General features: G+C 36.0%; 1 protein-coding gene across 9 annotated transcripts in view; it reads left to right on the top strand.

The window, feature by feature from the left end:
• The window catches only part of LNX2 (ligand of numb-protein X 2), an 80,373-nt gene that overhangs the window by 6,836 nt on the left and 55,994 nt on the right, over positions 1–17,543 (top strand). For 6 of the 9 annotated variants that reach the window (XM_087436253.1, XM_087436250.1, XM_014791236.2 and 3 more), the window contains one exon: positions 3,472–3,566. The exons of the other annotated variants lie outside the window; for them this stretch is intronic. The gene's annotated coding sequence lies outside the window, so the exon portion shown is untranslated. The remainder of the gene's footprint in view (positions 1–3,471; positions 3,567–17,543) is intronic. 9 annotated transcript variants of the gene reach the window in all.

Below are 17,543 nucleotides of genomic sequence, written 5' to 3' on the forward strand. Positions count from 1 at the left end.
AACTTTTCCACACGTGCTCTTGATCCCATACTTGAAAGTCTCTTTCCGGAGAGGCTTCATCAGTTAACTCCCTTCTATATGTAATCTCTTTCTCCCTGCTGGCTTTTTCACACCAGCCTGTACGTATGCTCCAGTCTTAAACTTATAAAACAAAGCTCCATTGACCCCCCACATTCCTTTCTAGTTATTGTTCTTAAAGCATAATAAAATATTGTTGATTTAATGTTATATTTTAAAGCAGTATATTCAAAATGTATTAACATGTAGTCAATATAAAATCATTAGTAAGATATTTGACTTTTTTCATATTAAGTATTTGAAACTGGTTATATGTTACACTTACAGCATATCTCAATGCAGATGCTAAATTTTCAGTGGTTAGAGTAAAAAGAATCTTATCAAAATAAAAATAATGTAACAGAAAAATATTTTACACTGGTTTAGTCTTTTTTTATTGTGGTAAAAAACATATGACATAAAATTTACCATCTTAACCATTTTTAAGTGTACAGTTCAGTAGTGTTAAGTGTATTCACATTGCTGTACAACAGATCTCCAGAACTTTTTCATCTTGCAGAACTGAAGGTCTATACCCATTAAACAACAACTCCCCATTTCCCCCTCCCCTTAGCCCCTGGTAACCTTCATGCATAAACTTTCTTTTTCTATGGATTTGATACCTTTCTTTAGATACCTCATATGAGTGGAATCATTCAGTATTTGTCTTTGTGTGACTGGCTTATTTTACTTAGTTTAATGACCTCAAGGTTCATCCATCTTATAGTACATGATAGGATTTCCTTCCTTTTTAAGGCTGAATAATATCCCATTGTATGTATATACCACGTTTTCATCTGTTGATATACGTTTGGGTGCTTCCACTTCTTCGCTATTGTGAATAGTGCTGCAATGAACATGTGTGTGCACATATCTCTTTGAGACTCGACTTTGAATTCTTTTGGATCCCAGTTCTTTCAATCCTAGAAGTAAGATTGCCGGATCATATGGTAGTTCTATTTTTAATTTCTTTAGTAGAAGTCCTGTGCTGTTTTCCATAGCGGCTGCCCCATTTTACAATCTCACCAACAGTACGCAAGGGTTCCAGTTTCTCTATATCCTCACCAACACTTGTTATTCTCTGTTTTTTTTGATAGTAGCCATCTTAACAGGTATGAAGTGATGTCTCATAGTGGTTTTGATTTGCATTTCTCTGATGATTAGTGATGTTGAACATCTCATTATGCTTGTTGGCCATTTGTATATCATCTTTGGAGAAATATCTTTTCAAGTCCTTGGCCCATTTTTTAATTGGGTTATTTGATTTTTGTAGTTGATGATTTGTACGAGTTCTTTATATATTCTGGATGTGAACCCTTTATCAGATATATTATTTGCAAATATTTTCTCCCATTCCATAGGTTGCTTTTTCACTATTGTTGACTGTGTCGTTTGATGTGTAGAAGTTTTTAAGTTTGATATAGCCCCATTTGTCTGTTTTTGCTTCTGTTGCTTGTGTTTTGGTGTCATATCCAAGAAATCCTTGCCAAATCCAATATCATGAAGCTTTTCCCCTATATTTTCTTATAGGAGTTTTTAGTTTCAGGTCTTAAATCCATTTGAGTCAGTTTTTGGATGTGATGTAAGATAAGGGTCTAAACAAAATATTTTTAACGTATTTCTGAGACCTTATGTATGGAAACAAGAGGGAAAAGTCTGAAATATATGGAAGAGTTTTAAATTGGGAGGATCAATGAGAGTGATTAGGTTAGGATACATTACTCGAATGGTGCTTAATAGTATATTCTAGTGTGAATTTCTCTGTCCTTTTTGTTTCTTATATTTGTGAGATACCAATATGGAAACAGTCAATAGTCTAGCGCTGGCTGAGCTAAAAAATAAAATGACTGGGGAGAAGCCAGGTATCAGAGTGCATGTGGTTGCATCCTGAGCCTCTCCTGCTAAATATGTAATGCATGTGGTCAGTGGTTGCTGAGCATGCCTTTTAGGACCATCCTGTCAGGGCCATTTAATAAGATTGCAAAAGTATCCATAGCAATTAGATCTCATATGAAATATTTATTAACCTCATTAATTTCTCTAATTTTAGGCTTTGTTGCTTTCATTATAGATGAGATACATTAATTGATACTTCAATAGACTAATTTCAGAGTTTGTTAAAAATAGGTATAATTTTTCTGGGTCCCTGACCTATTCTTTTTCCAGGTATAGGGAGAACATTTGTCAGCACATTTGAATGATTTTTCTACCTTTGAAGGTATATAATAACATTAAGAAAGCTTTCAGAATTTACTCTGTGAGTCTGGATGTTTTTTAATGGTATGATAGCTATTTACAGAAAGGACTAAAAAAATTTTTAATGAATCTATTTGGCAGGATACGGAAGGATGATAAAATCTGAGTACTCTTAAACATCAAAGTCAACTTGAAACTAATATATATTGTATTAACTTTTCTTCTTATAAAAGGTTTACATGTTATAAAGTTGTTCTGTCTGATTTTAGTCTTTCTAAATGTGACAAAGTGACTGAATTTTCTTTATTTATAGTTAGGGTTCACCAGAGGCAGTAAATCAAACTTGGTGCTGGAGGAAAGCAAAATAGACGATTAAGTAGTTGTTAAAATGTTTATTCATAATACGGCATTCTTTATGTCTTCTTAAAGAATTACTCTTTTGGTTACTTGAAACTTTTGAAAAGAAAATTGTTCTGTTAATAAAAAAGAAATTGCTGTCACGGTGTACTAGGATTTATGGAAGGATATCTTTCTGGAAGATAAAGCTTAATGTTCTTAAAAATAATATTTTTAATTCAATTTTAAAATAGTAGTATTTCTATTTTAAAGAATACTTTTCTACTTGGTAACTCTTGGGAAGCAAGCAGTACATCTGATTTGCTTTATTGCATACATTATCAAGTACATGAGGGTATAAGGGTACATGTGGTTTTCTTTTTTTTATAACTGTATATTTTTTTAATTTAGAAGTAATACATGCTAAATACAGAAAATTTAGGAAATCCTAAACTATGCAAAGAAAATAAAAATTACTCATAATCCCACCAGTTACAATTCTTTTAAAATTCATTTGTTCAACAAATATTTGAACATCTACTCTGAACTGTGTACCATTCTAGATATTTGGGATATGAAAGTGAATTATAGAAGTTCTTGTTCTCAGAGATTGAGACTAGTCAGATTATAGTTTCATTACAATTACTATATTTCGATATAAATATGATATTTAAATGATAAAACTTAAGCATAGAGAGTCTTGTGGTAAGGCAAAAGTTTATTATTATTATAAATTATATGTAAAGAATAGTCTCATGTGAAAATAAATTTCAGCATTTTCATGATTGTGTGGGTCCTGAGATAGCTAAGTACATGATTATGTATCTTTTTCCCCCGCTGGATATTTATTGAATGCCTATTATGTGCTGGGCACTGTTCTAGATGGTGAGAACAGAGCAATGAACAAGGCAAGTGGGATCCCTGTTCGTATGGAGTTTACATGCTGGGGGGCAGGAGGAGAGAGAAACGATAAACAGGTAAGCACGTTAATGAAAAGGATAATGACAAGTGCTAGGAAGAAAGTAAGATGATGTGGTCAGATCTCAACCATCTGTTATATTGGTGGCTAAAATCTACAGCTAGTCCCCAGATTACCTTTCAGCTGTTAGTTTGTCTTCTTCACCAGGAAGACTTTTAACTAATACTGCCAAAAAGAAACAGTGTCATCTTTGTTTCTTGCCCTTTCTGCCCTCTCCTGGAGATTTCTCACTCAGGGAAATGGCTAAATAGCAAAAGTAGGAAGGAATTAAGAGGAGAAACAAGGCATCTGGAAAATCATTTCTCAGATAACTTGGTTGGGTTTTCATGAAGCTGGGAGTTTGTTGAGTTTGTACCAACTTGAGTTTGTACCTGTCAGTATGTTAGCAGTACTTACTGTTCGTATGGTCTGAATTAAGAAAAACAAAACCCTTCCAGTTATTAGGAGAGGGAACAAGGGAGAATGATTTTAATCAATCCTTGTGGAATTTGCAGTTTTATTTTGAAGTTTCTCACGTCTCTTCATAAAACTATTTATCATCTATGTCACCTTTATAAAAAACTCTTGGTTTGTAACTTAACTGATTAGACAGTCTTTACAATTGATGTGTAAGACTTTCGTGCCCTGCTTTCTTTGGCACGTAAAGATTTGGAGTGTGACCCATGACTCATCAGTTGACGTCGTGGTGCATTTTTAGAAACAAAGAATGCGATAGCAGATTTCCCTGAAGCAGCAGTAGTGGAAGTAAATACAAGAAAACACACATTTTTGTTTCTATCTGTGCTGATGTTATTACAGCTGTATGTTAAATTGATTCTTAGAAATGTGTTACAACACTGGACATTTCAATGAGTCTGAATAGAATATGTATAAACTATGTATATGTCTTGCAAAAAGAGTCTTTTTGCAAGAATGCATTAACTGCATTTCTCCCATTTTTATGGTATGAAGTCACTTTGCAGATAAATATGATACTTAATATACTTAGGTGTGTGTTTTACTTATTTATTTTTAAAATGCAGAGATGAAGCAATGAAGGAAAAGCATTGTCTTGCGCATACTACTACTTCATTTTTAGTGCTCCATAAAATTGTTTTTATTTTTGATGTGATGTCTTGTTTGCTTGCTTTTTATTTTTAATCATGTGTATAAGAACCAAGCTTGGCTGCTTTCTATTTCCTGCTTTTCTTTATTTCCTTTTGTACATGCTCCAGCCATGGTCTACTCCCATACACATAAAAGTCAATCTGTACAAATAGATACTAATGAAAAACAAGTCTCACTCCTGCTCCTTTACCCCAGCCTCCCAGTTCCTCTAGAGTTGACTACTTTTAAGAGTTTTTTAATATCCTTCTAGGCATATTTTGTGTGTATAAACTCATGTGTATGGCTGTATAGAGAGATATTTTAAAACATGTACTGTTCTGACCTTGATGTAAATTAGCTCAAAATTTGTTTTAATTTACTAGTCTTTTTGAAATTTAACTTAGTCATCTTTTGTTTGCTGATCTCACCTGAATTATATTACCTTAAAAAAATAGTTATCTCTTGAAGGACATGTGAACATTACCAAGCAGAGGTTTTCTCTGCTGGATATGATTATGGACAAAATGACTATTTGAACTTTTTTTAAATTATAAATCATGACCCTCTTGCTTGTTACTTTTTAAAGGGAGTGCTGAACATAAAAATTAACTTAGTCATCTTTATGATAACTTAAGAGAAAATGGAACATTTACTAGGTTCCTTTGATCTAGCAAATATAGTGCATCCATGAAGAATACCTGTTTGGTACACTTTACATTTTGTGAAGCAGCTTAGTTAATTAGGGAATATTATAGTACAGATTGTGCTGAATTAAAAATTACTTGTTTAACAAATCTGCTTGCTAATTGGAAATGTCTTGGTGCATTTTACAGGGTTCATCAGTTCTGCAGATTGTAACTTGACAGTATTAATGTTTGTAGTAGGCACTCAGAATATCTTTCATTTTGAGAAGTGTTGAGTGCATTCATTTTATTCTAAAAAGGGGAGGGGAAAGGCAGTCTCTTTTCCTTGAATCAATTAGAATATGATGTTAGATCTGGAGGGGAAAAAATGTAAATTGTTTTCAGTAATTTATCACCCTAGAAGGCTTGAATAATTTCACTGTTATACTGCCTTCCTTTTGGTGGTGAAATGTAACTGGGCAGAATTGTGGCACTGCCAATATTAATTGTTATAATAACTACCGTTTGAGTGACTACTCTATGGCTGTCAATCTGGTAGGAGCTTTAAGTTTCATTCAGCAGTTAATTGTCACAGTAATCCTGTGAGGTCAGTATATTGCATTTAAGGAAACTGTTCAGAAGGAGTTCAGAAAGTTTCAGGGATAATATACAATTTGGACAAAGTGGTTTCCTATGATTGGAAATCAGACCTATTTGATCTAAAAGCCATCTTACTCCATACTAAATTGTTTCTGTGAAAAGATAAAGTTCTGATAGAATCATAATTGTTTTCTTCTTTTTTGCTGAAAAGGACTTTAAAGATCATTTTAGTTTAAACCACATAGTTGACCAATGAAGAGGTAGGTTCCAGGTATAAAAGGCCATAGTCATGTTCCTGGACTCATAAAGAGATTATTTTTTTCAAAAGAAACTCAATGGGATTGTTTTTTTGTTTGTTTGTGTGTTTGTTTTTGAGGAAGACTAGCCCTGAGCTAACATCCAATGCCAATCCTCCTCGTTTTGCTGAGAAAGATTGACCCTGGGCTGACATCCATGCCCATCTTCCTCTACTTTATATGAGACGCCGCCACAGCATGGCTTGACAAGCGGTGCTTCGGTCCGTGCCTGGGATCCGAACCTGCAAACCTCGGGCCGCCGAAGCGTAGCATTCGAACTTAACCGCTACGCAACCGGGCTGGCCCCTCAATGGGATTGTTTTGTTGTGATGCATTGAATGATTTCGTAGAAACTGTGGTTTTATTTATAAAGCCTGACAGGAAGAAGCAGATTGCTTGCCATATGTATCCCTCTGCCTGCCTACCTGTCATCCTACCATCCATCCATGTGTCTCTCTCCTGTCTCTCTCTCTCTACTAAAACTAGAGAAAGGAGTCATTGTATTCTTTATAAACTGCTTCAACTTCTTATTGTATGTTTAATTTTTAGTAGTGGTCTTAGAGCTGAAGTGGTGAAATGTTTGAAAGGGTAAAGGAGTTGAAGAGTAATTGCTTCATCACAGAGATTGGCCCCTGCAAAAGTATATACCTTGACTTGTAATGGGCTATCAGCAAGGACTTTGATTTTACTTTGTTTTATCAAACTCTTCTCATAGTGTTACTTACCTAGTGAGATGTTTACCTGCATGGTTCTGTGTGTTTATTTTGTATGGTGTTTTTGGACAAGGAAGTGTTCTTCCCCCCATTAAAATTTGGTAAAAAATGGCAATTTGGGAGCAAGCATAAGAAAATAGGTTGCTACAAAAAAGACTAAAATCTTCTTAGCTGAGATGTTCTTCGTATTGACCCTTTGAACCTTAGGTTTTCTTTTTCTTTTTGTAAAAATTTTAATTTGTGAAATAGAATTTTTCACTCTTTATGTTATAAAAATAATTAAAGATTAGAACACTTGATAATAGATATAGAAAATCTGGAGACTAGACAAGCAAGAGTAAGAAAAAAATAATGTGTAATCCCATCTACCAGATATACACCATATCTCAGTCCATTGTTTGTTCTTGCTCCCATTCATAATTATTGGACAATCTTCCTAATCTACAGTGAAATTTATGATGCTCTTTATAGTGTGTCAAAGGATTTCCTGTAATCCTTCCTTACCCTCTTGTTTCTTATTCTTTACCCACTGTTTCCTTGAAGGTACCTCAGCCTGTATAGTGAAGCTTTCAAGTAAAGTTAGAGAGATACTTATCCTTCGTTTTCAGCACTATTACATGCACACCTTTTGTAGTCATATGGGTCAAAACTGTAATCCAGAACACAAAATAAAGGGCAGAAAGAGAGACCAAAGTTGAGAAAACAATTCATTTTGCAGCACACATTCAGTTTGAGGTGGCCCTGTAGAGTGCTCATTAGCCAAAGAGCATTGGCAGTGTGTGTGTGCTGCTGGCACTACCCAGTGTACCGCTCTGCCAGCATGCTTCCTCTCCTTGTCTGAGGGTGCACCACAACATAGCATGTGGAAAATATGCATTAATTGTGATTTATTTTTTTACGTAATGACATATTTTTTATTTTTTAGTAAGGAAAACATTTCAGGAAACATAAGAAAATCAAATCAATGCTTTTCAGAGTGATACAAATAAGATATGTGTGTATTAAAATTGCAGATGGGCATCTACTTTTTGGTGGAGGGATACCTTAGTGGTAGTCATTTTCTTTCACTGAATTAAAGTTTATGTATCATTGTTAGGTGTAATGACATTAGGCTAGTTAGGAAGCATTTCTTAAGACTTTGTGCCCCATTGCTGGCATTTGTATAAAAGGAAAATAAAAAATAGCTATTGTAGGAACTGGCTGCCTCTTGGTATATGTGAGCCGGTAAGAGACAGTGCATCATAAGAGACATCTGGCCATTTTTGAAGCTGTTTACCTGTTCAAGCGCTGCTAGTGGGTTCCATAAGCTGCTACTGTTAGTATTTCTTTGTCATTGGCAGATAGATGGCAGTTTACTAATTTGGATAATCACCTGCTGAGTCCTATAATGGCATCGATTACATAGGCATACCCTATTAGAAATGGTCATAATATATCCAAGCAGTGATTGCTGTTGTTTCTAGGACAGTTGTGCTGCTTTTACAAGCTAATTCAGAATATGCGGTTGTACCAAAATGCATTTTTGTTTTTATTTTAAAGGATGATGTCAGATACTATTCTTGTTCCCCCAGAACTTAATTGAAAGACATTAACTACAAGTCCAAAACATAATTATGTTGGGAAAGGTGAAGTTCTTTTAGTGTAGAAAAGAGGAATTAGATTTTAAAGGGAGACTTTTTCAGTATCCTCTTTAACAAATGTCTTTCAGTTCATATTATTGATCCTAAATATGGATTGTTAAGTGAGTCATAAATTGCTGATGTTATCAAATAGGAAGAGATGAACAGAAAGAATAGTATTTTAATACTGGTTTCCTAAGTAACAGTGCTAATATTTGAGAGCATAATTGTTTCATAAGACACTAGATGAAAGTATAGTTTCAATCATTTGATTTCTAGAAAGTGGAAAAATGTTTATATAAAAGTTATATATAAAAATTTATACTATAATTTTTCTTAATATTGCCCTGTATTTTATGTACCTCTCAGTTACTCTTCTGACAATAATCGTCTTATAAATAGTTGCAACTCAAAAGTAATTAAAATGTTAATTAGTCACGTACAACACGTGTTGTACACCAATTTTAAAAAGACTTGACAACGTCAAATGTTTGCAAGGATATGGAGCAACCAGAACTCATATATTCTTGGTGAGAATGTAAAATGATACAACCACTTTGGGAAAGTTCTGGAGGTTTTTTATAAAACTAAGCATATGCCTACCCTGTGGCCCAATGCTTCTACCCTTAGGTATTTACCCAAGAGAAATGAAAACATGTTCATAGAAAGACTTGTACAAGACTGTTCATAGAAACTTTTTTTCATAATCACCAAAAGCTAGAAACAGCCCAGTTGTCCATCAATGAGGAGCATGATACAAAAGAAAAATGTAAACAAATACTGAACCTCAGCTAATGTTATGCATGCTGTAATATTTAGAGAGAAGTGTACTGACTTCTTCAGTGTGCTTTAAAGTGCCTGGGAGGCTGGCCCGGTGGCGTAGCAGTTAAGTTCACGCATTCCACTTCAGCGGCCCAGGGTTCGCTGGTTGGAATCCTGGGCACAGACCTACTCACTGCTCATCAAGCCATGCTGAGGGCATCCCACATAGGAGAGCTACAACTCTGCAACTATGATATACAACAATGTACTGGGTCTTTGGGGAGAAAAAAGAAAAAGAGGAAGATTGGCAACAGATGTTAGCGTAGGGCCAATCTTCCTCAAAAAAAAAAAAAAGGTGCCTGAAAAGATAAAATGGAGGGAAGAATGGGTAGCTGTGTGATAAAGCAAGTATATAAAGTGTTAATGGTAGACTAGTAAGAAACAGGCATTCACTGTAAAAATGTTAAACTTTGAAAATTTTCATAATATATTGTTGGAAAAATATTAATTGATAATAGAACTTTTTGTGACCTGTTCATGCATGATTTATTATCTTATAAACTTTATTTTTATTTCTCTTTGCTTCAGTGATCTTTATCCTGATTTCATATGTGAACTTGTGGCTGTGTGAGAATTTTTGAGAATTTATCTTTACTGTTAATTACACTAAATCATAGCCTTATTTGAAGAGTCAGAGTAACATTTTAGCTCGTTAGTACAGTTGTCTTTCTTTGGGGCTGACATCACAGTTTTTTTGTTTTTTTACAAAGAGTAGGACTGAGTGGCAGTGTCTTCAGATAGATTGTTATAAATTGTGTGATTTCTCTGGGATTGTACTGCATGTTGCTTATATAATGCCATTTTTGTTTTTTTCTTTAATGATGGGTAAAAAGGGAGGGAATGGTAAAAAATTTCCCAATTTCAGGTACCGCTGAACATGGACTTTGAAACCATATGGACCAGAGTTTGAATCCCATGTTAGTCACTTAAAACTTACTTGTTTTAGCCCCTCTGAGCCTCATTTTCCTTGTCTATAAAGTGGTGGTGGTAACTACTTCAACTACTTCACAGGGTTTGTTGGAACGATTAAATGAAATAATGCTTGTAAAGCAATTAGTGTCTAGCGTGTAGTAATAGTAATAAATAGAGTTATTAGGGAATAGTTAAATCCTTGGAAGTGAACTTTAAGATTCTTCCAGGTTGTTTGAGGAGGAAGTAAAGCCATAAGGTAATATGCTTAGATGAAAATGAGCCACGTTTGATTGACTCAGAAGGGACACTCGTGATCCAGTAACGAATCCAGGGAGATCTGTGGATTCCTCCGTAAAGACATTGGATCGATAGGCTGCTACAAAATGACTATTGTGATAATGCTTAACATTTAGAGTGGTGCTTGGGAATGAGAAGTTAAAGTAGTAGACTTCTTTTTTTGGTGCTCATCATCCATTCACCTTACTTCTAGCCACAGCCCCTAATTTCCCATTTTGGGGTTCCACTTTTTCTCTGCTTTAGCCTATGTGCTTCTGGGGAGGTTGAGTCAATGCCTTGTTTCAGAAGTAACCCAGGTCTGGCCCATTAAAGCATCATGTGTCCCTGGCTACAGTGATTGGTTCAGGATGGGTACATGACCCAAGTCTAACAGAGATAGGAAGATGTAATTCACAGGGTTTTGTCAGCTATTACGGAAGCTGAACAAGGGCTATGACTATGTGACCCCAAGACTGCTAGGGACCAGCTGCCACATACAGCCTGAGCATGAGCCCAATGCAGAGGAAGCAGAGTTGGGAGAAAGAGTCCTGAGTCCAGTCACACCTATCTTGTCTTGTGCTTAAGCCAGTTTCAGTCAAGTTTTCTATCGTTTGCAACTGGAAGAATCCTACACATGGATGCTTGCACAGTGTGTATCTATCAGTAGTGTTGCTTAAGGGCTTCTTCACTCACTGAGTGGTTCTACAGTTAGGCTTCTGTGTCTCTATGTCACATATTCTTTGCTTGTATAATGGTTTTCTGCTGGTTAGACTGTACGTTCTTTGAGGGAAGGAATTATATTACTCCTGTTAAATACGTGCACTTTTTATCCTCATATAGACAAAGATATCTGTATCTGTGCTGTCCAGTACCATAGCCACTGGCGTTATGTGGTTTTTGAGCATTTGAAATGTGGCTAGTCCCAATTGGGATGTATGTAAGTATAAAATACACACTGGATTTCAAAGACTGAGTATGGAAAAAGACTGTAAGATACCTCATTAATAATTTTTAAAGTATTGATAACGTGGTGATATGATAATTCTGGATACATGGATTAAATAAAATAAATTATTAAAATTAATGTCACCTATTTCTTTTTTCTTTTCTTAATGTGGCTTCTAGAAATTTTAAATTATATATGCTCCAATTATATTTCCATTGGACAGTGCTGATCTAGATCTTTGATTCCTCCCTTTTTTTTTTTCCTTGTCGACCAGGCGCCTCCTGTCTCAACCTAGAGAGGCAGTCAGTGTGACATAGGGCTTGAGAGCTCAAGACTTGGAGTCAGAGACTTAGCCTAAATTCTCTCTCTCCTTTGTATATGCTGGGTAATTTATCAGTAGTTTAGAATTAATGATTTATTTAAAAAATCGTCCCCTTTGTGTTAGGCAGTGTGCTTGGTGCTAAGGCTATAATGCTGAGCAGAGCACAGGCCCAGCATTCACAGAGCTTCCAATCCAGTGGAGGAGACAGGTATTAAATAATCATACAAATGAATGATGACTGTGTAAATACTAAGAGGGAAACACATAGGGTGTTTTAAGACCATATAACAGGGGACCTATCCTAGTTTTGGATGCCATGTGGAACGTGTTTTTGTTTTTGTTTTTAAGAAATCACATTTTGAAAGATGAAAAAGAGTTACCTAGGAGAGGATAGTGGGAAAGAGTATTCCAGGCAGATGAAATATTTGCAAAGGTCTTGAGTCAAAACGGGGCATGACACTTGAAAGGAACTGATAGAAAAGGTGTGGAGTGGAGAAGTGAAATAGGTGAGGATTGTGGTAAGAAGTAAAAGTTGGAGAGTTAAGTCAGAACAAAATTACGCAGAGTAAAATTGATAGGACTTCATAATGGATTAGATATGGGAGGTGAGGGAGAGGGTGGTTTCAAAGATTACTTCTGAGTAATCTAGTAATAGGCTTACGTCCCTCTATGGCGAGTGCTAGTGATCCCATTCGCTAGAGGAGGACCAGGTTTGGTGGAAATGATCTTGGGTTTGATTTTCGACATGTTATGGTATCTTTGAAACCACCGGGTATGTTTTTTGTTTTATCAAGCTATGAAGGAAGATGCCTCCCCCCATATGGTTTTTTTTCCCTTTTGTGGCTCCTTTATATTATCTCAGTCTTGTAAGTATAATATAATTTAGGAATCTCTTTAGTCTTTATCTGCCCGATGATCATTCTGATCCTACTTCTTTAGCAAAAAATTTAGATTGGCAAGTTTAAGATCAAGATAAATTGTATTGTTAAATGTTACTCTTGAGCTGTATTTAAAAATCCACATTGAATATTTATTGTTACAAAAATACAAATCAGAATCTGAAATCAGTAAGTATAGGTCCAGACCTGTCCTCTCATCACCAGACTTGGATACGCCTATTTGGATGAATGTCTCTTACAGGCACATCACATTCAATATGTCCAAACTCACACTCATGATCCTTCCTCCCCCAAAGCCTAGTGCAGAGCACTACCAACTATCTATTTTGTAAGCAGAGAGCCTGGAGGTTATCCTGGACAAGTCTTCTCACCTTCACCCCCCACAATATCTAATTCATCCATTTAACCCTCTCAATCTCTCTCAAATCTCTTCCTCCGCACTGTTACTGTCCTAGTTCAAGTTCTGTTTTTTCCCCTGGACTACCCTAATGGCTTCTGACTGGATTCCCCCCATTCATTCAAACTTCTCTCTAATTCTTGTTTCACAATATATCCGAATAAGTTTTTGAAATACAAATCTCATCCTGTCATTCTCCTTCATAAAACCATTCAATACCTTCTTTTTGTTTATAGAATAAAGACCCAAATCCTTAGCATTGTCCATTCCTCTTTGTGAATTACTCTTATCCCTGCAGACTTCCCAGCTTTTCCTCATGCTCTCTGATGAACTTTCTTTCTGTTTCCTTGACCTTCCTCAACTCTCAGCTAAAACATCACATTCTCAGGGAAGCTTACTTTGAGCCTCCTTTATGCTTTTCTGATAATGTATTATGTCTCTTATTGTTTTATATATATTTGTGGCATTGGCTAACTAATATCTTTGTACTAGACTAAGCTCTGTGAGGGCAGGGACTGTCTACTCTCCACAGTAACCCCATCCCCTAGCACCGTGTCTGGCATGCAGCATATGATCGACAAGTATTTGTTGATTGAATCTTGAATTTTCTGGTGCTTAATTTATGTACCTGTTATGTGCCGTGTTAGTTAACTGATAGGGGAAAACAAGGTAAAGGCGTTTTTTTAATATATTAGTTATACTATTAGGTTTTCTTCGTTTAGACTGTTTCCATGGAAACAGCAACCAAAAGATTGTTGGGGTTGCTGTAATACTCTTTGGGTGATATTTGCTGTCATTGTTAACCAAAACCTAGAAATTTAAATATTTAGATATATGGTTCTTGAGTTTTAGATCCAGAGTGTGAAGATTTAATTTGAGGGAAAGTTGTTAAATATTCACTTTTTTTTCCTGTATTCTTGAGTTCTTCCTTTCCATTAAAATGGTTTGCTGGAGAGCAAGAGTTGTTAAAGCACGGGTGCTGTTCTGTTTCTACTAGATACCTTTGTTGTTTGTTTTCATTTGTGTTCTCTATCATTTATTTATTTTCTTTCCTAATGAATGCTTTGTTAATAAGTATTACTAATTGATCTTTACATTGTTAGAAAATAATTATATTGTCTGTAACATAAGTGAACTTCTCTTACTAGGAATCATGAGTTCAGGTTGCATTGAGGATGCCAGTAGCGCTAGAGGGAGTTATATCCAAAGTTATTTATATAACCCAGAGCCATTGAAAAGAAAAAAAAAACAGGTGGAATTCCAGATCTTGAGACATTAATTTACAAGATAGTAGTGGATGACCTTGGATGACACTGTTTTGCTATGAAGAAACATAAAGGTTTCTTTTGTACCTTAAAGGCCTAAGAAGAAAGCTTCAAGCATGGTTAAAACATTTCTTTATATACCCTTTTATATATGAGGGTTGGATTCAGAGCTTTGTAAAAATTATCTGCCCCATAGCAAATATAAGTGACTGTTTTCCAGGAAGCTTTTAGAGAGATTGATGGACAGCTCAAAAATTGAGATGCTATACAGTTGTATGTTCATTCGAATTGATTCTGATATCTGAATTCAGAAGCACAAAGTTATTTGAATTTTGTGGATGTAAAAAGGAATGTCTATTTTTTAGGCTCCATTTTATCACAGTAAAAATAAAAATGAAAATACAAATTGTGAGAAATTCCTATGAGACTAAAAAATGAGGTCCATCTAGCCCTTTGGCCTTTATATAAATAGCGATGTTGTTTTCTTCTGGAAATTAGCCTCCCTGATGCTAACAACAGAAGATAAATAATTTCCCTGTCGATCTATCATCCATTTATTTATGTGAACATATATGTGTGTGTATATACATGTATATACTTGTATATGTGTATATATGTATATTGATATGTGCATATTTTGGCTTGTGCAGTCTCTACATATTATATGTACTTAAGTATAATATATACTTAAAAAATTCTAACTCTGGAATCAGACTGCCTGATTTGAATTATGATTCCATCAATTACTAGCATTGGGATCTTGGGCAAGTTCCTTAATGTTTCTTACTTTGTTTCCTCATCTGTAAAATAGGGGTGATGATGATAATATAAAACTCAGGGTTATGAGGATTAAATCTTTTAATTTGCCATCTCAGTTAATACCATGCCTGACACCAAGTAAGCACTCAATAATATTGGCTATTAGAATTATCTCCTCAAATCCATCCTTTTAGGTGTCAAAATTGCCCTCATAAGTTAATCACTGTTTAATTTAGACTATTTATCTCTTTTGTATACTTTTTTTTTTTTTTTTTTTGGTGAGGAAGATTGGCCCTGAGCTAATATCTGTGCCAGTCTTTCTCTGTTTTGTATATGGGATGCCTCCACAGCCTGGCTTGATGAGCGGTGTCTAGGTCCGTGCCTGGGATCCAAACCCGCAAACCCCAGGCCACTGAAGCAGAGTGCACGAACCCAACCACTTTAAACAGTAGTGAGACTCCCCTCCCTGACAGGCCCCTCCACCCCCTCCCCTGTAAAGTGCTGGAATGTTTGAACTGGAAGCAGCTTTATGGATCGTCTAGCCCAGTGCCCCAGTTCAAAGCACAAGGTTAGGGCCTGAGACTACAACTCCTCCTGATGATGGACATTTTTTGTACATCTTGAAAACTTTTTTTTTTTTTTTTTGTGAGGAAGACCAGCCCTGAGCTAACATCCGATGCCAATCCTCCTCTTTTTTTTGGTGAGGAAGACTGGCCCTGGGCTAACATCCGTGCCCATCTTCCTCTACTTTATATGGGACACCGCCACAGCATGGCTTAACAAGCCCTGCGTCGGTGCGTGCCCGGGATCCACAGCGGCGTACCCCGGGCTGCAGCAGTGGAGCACGCGCACTTAACAGCTTGCGCCACCGAGCTGGCCCTTGAAAACATTTTATTTCTCAACAGACTATGCTTCACAGAGTAAAATATTAAATGGGCTATTAAATTTTGGCTTTTGGGAAATATCAGGAAATTCTTATATTTATGACTGAGAAACTAATCTTGAATTATAGGAATGTAGGTATATTATGAGGGAGGTTCACTACTAGTTCTTTTTTCTTTGCTGTGTCCATGCCGGTTTTGGTATGTTAACCTCTTTTCTTACCCTCTTGCTTCTCTGTTTATTTTTTTCTTTCCACATCCTAAAATGTTGCTCAAATCCACCCTCCTTTGACTGTTCCTACTCATTACTTTAGTTCAAGTTCTCATTACCATTCATCTTGACCACTGCAGTAACTTCATTATTGCCGTACCTCCCTTACCTATACCAAACCTGCTGCCAGAGTTATCCCCCTTGACGTGCAGACCTACTCATCATTTCTTGACTCAACTCTCTGGTGGCTTAGTCCATCCTTCCACCTTCTCTCTGTACCGCAGTCCATCCCTTAGACCCTCTCTCTGTCCGTCCACCTTCTCTCTGTACCACAGTCCATCCCTCAGACCCTCTCTCTGTCCATCCACCCGTTCACATGCGTATACCCATATATGATGCTCCAACTCTTCTTAGAACACTTTCTCTTTTTATAGCTGTTGTCCCTTGTCCCTTGTAACTGCCCGTTGAGATTTCCCTTGTTATTTCTGAGCCAGAGCACTTCTCTAAGAAACTTTTCCAAATTATCTCAATAGAAATTCCTCTTTTTTTCCTTCTGCTTGCATAACACTTTGTTCCTCTTTTGTTATACCTAACCCAGAGACTCTTATATTGAATGTCTGTCTCTCCATATGTGTGATAGGCAGTGCATATAAGCAGCCATCTTTCTTAGAGTATTGACCTGACTAAGCACCTTATTTTATCATGAAATTAGAAAGACATAGTTTCAGCGAGGCTGGCCATCCATAAATGAAAGGAGAGGTTGATTCCTGTAACCAGGCCTTAGTGATTTTTCCCTGTAGCAGTAATCTAATGATAGAAAATTTTACGATTGAAACTGGAAGAAATAGGAAGGCTGACAGAAGCCCGATTATTTTTGAGGGGAAAATGCCTATTTAGGGGAGGAAGATACCTTCTGAGAATCACTTTCTGTTAGACTTTCATGTGGGCAGTTAAACTTGGCAAAGAAGCAGCTATCTGTATGCTATGACACTGGGAGTGTGCTGGGAAAGTCTCCTTGTTAAGTCAGCTCCATTCAAATAAATGTCTTTGGCTGTGTCTTAAATTAATCAAAGATTCATTCCTTTAATGTTTAGCCTTGTCCTTTGTTATATACAAATATCCTTAGAACAAGATTGTTTATTAATTTTCGTAAATCATACACAGATCACTTGATTGAGATTTATTTCCTTAAAGAGAATTTGTTTGAAAAGGAAAAGGTGGGTAGGGTAGAGAATATAATATTGAAATGTAAATATGAAATAGAATTGATCTAGGGCTGGGCTACCTGTAAGTTTAGTGTCCCTCCGTGAGATCCTTTTCATCATCTTTTCCGTTAGAATTGGTTTTA

The sequence above is a fragment of the Ceratotherium simum genome, chromosome 10, assembly GCF_057802395.1.
Source record: "Ceratotherium simum simum isolate JZ-2026a chromosome 10, ASM5780239v1, whole genome shotgun sequence".
Classification (NCBI taxonomy): Eukaryota; Metazoa; Chordata; class Mammalia; order Perissodactyla; family Rhinocerotidae; genus Ceratotherium; species Ceratotherium simum.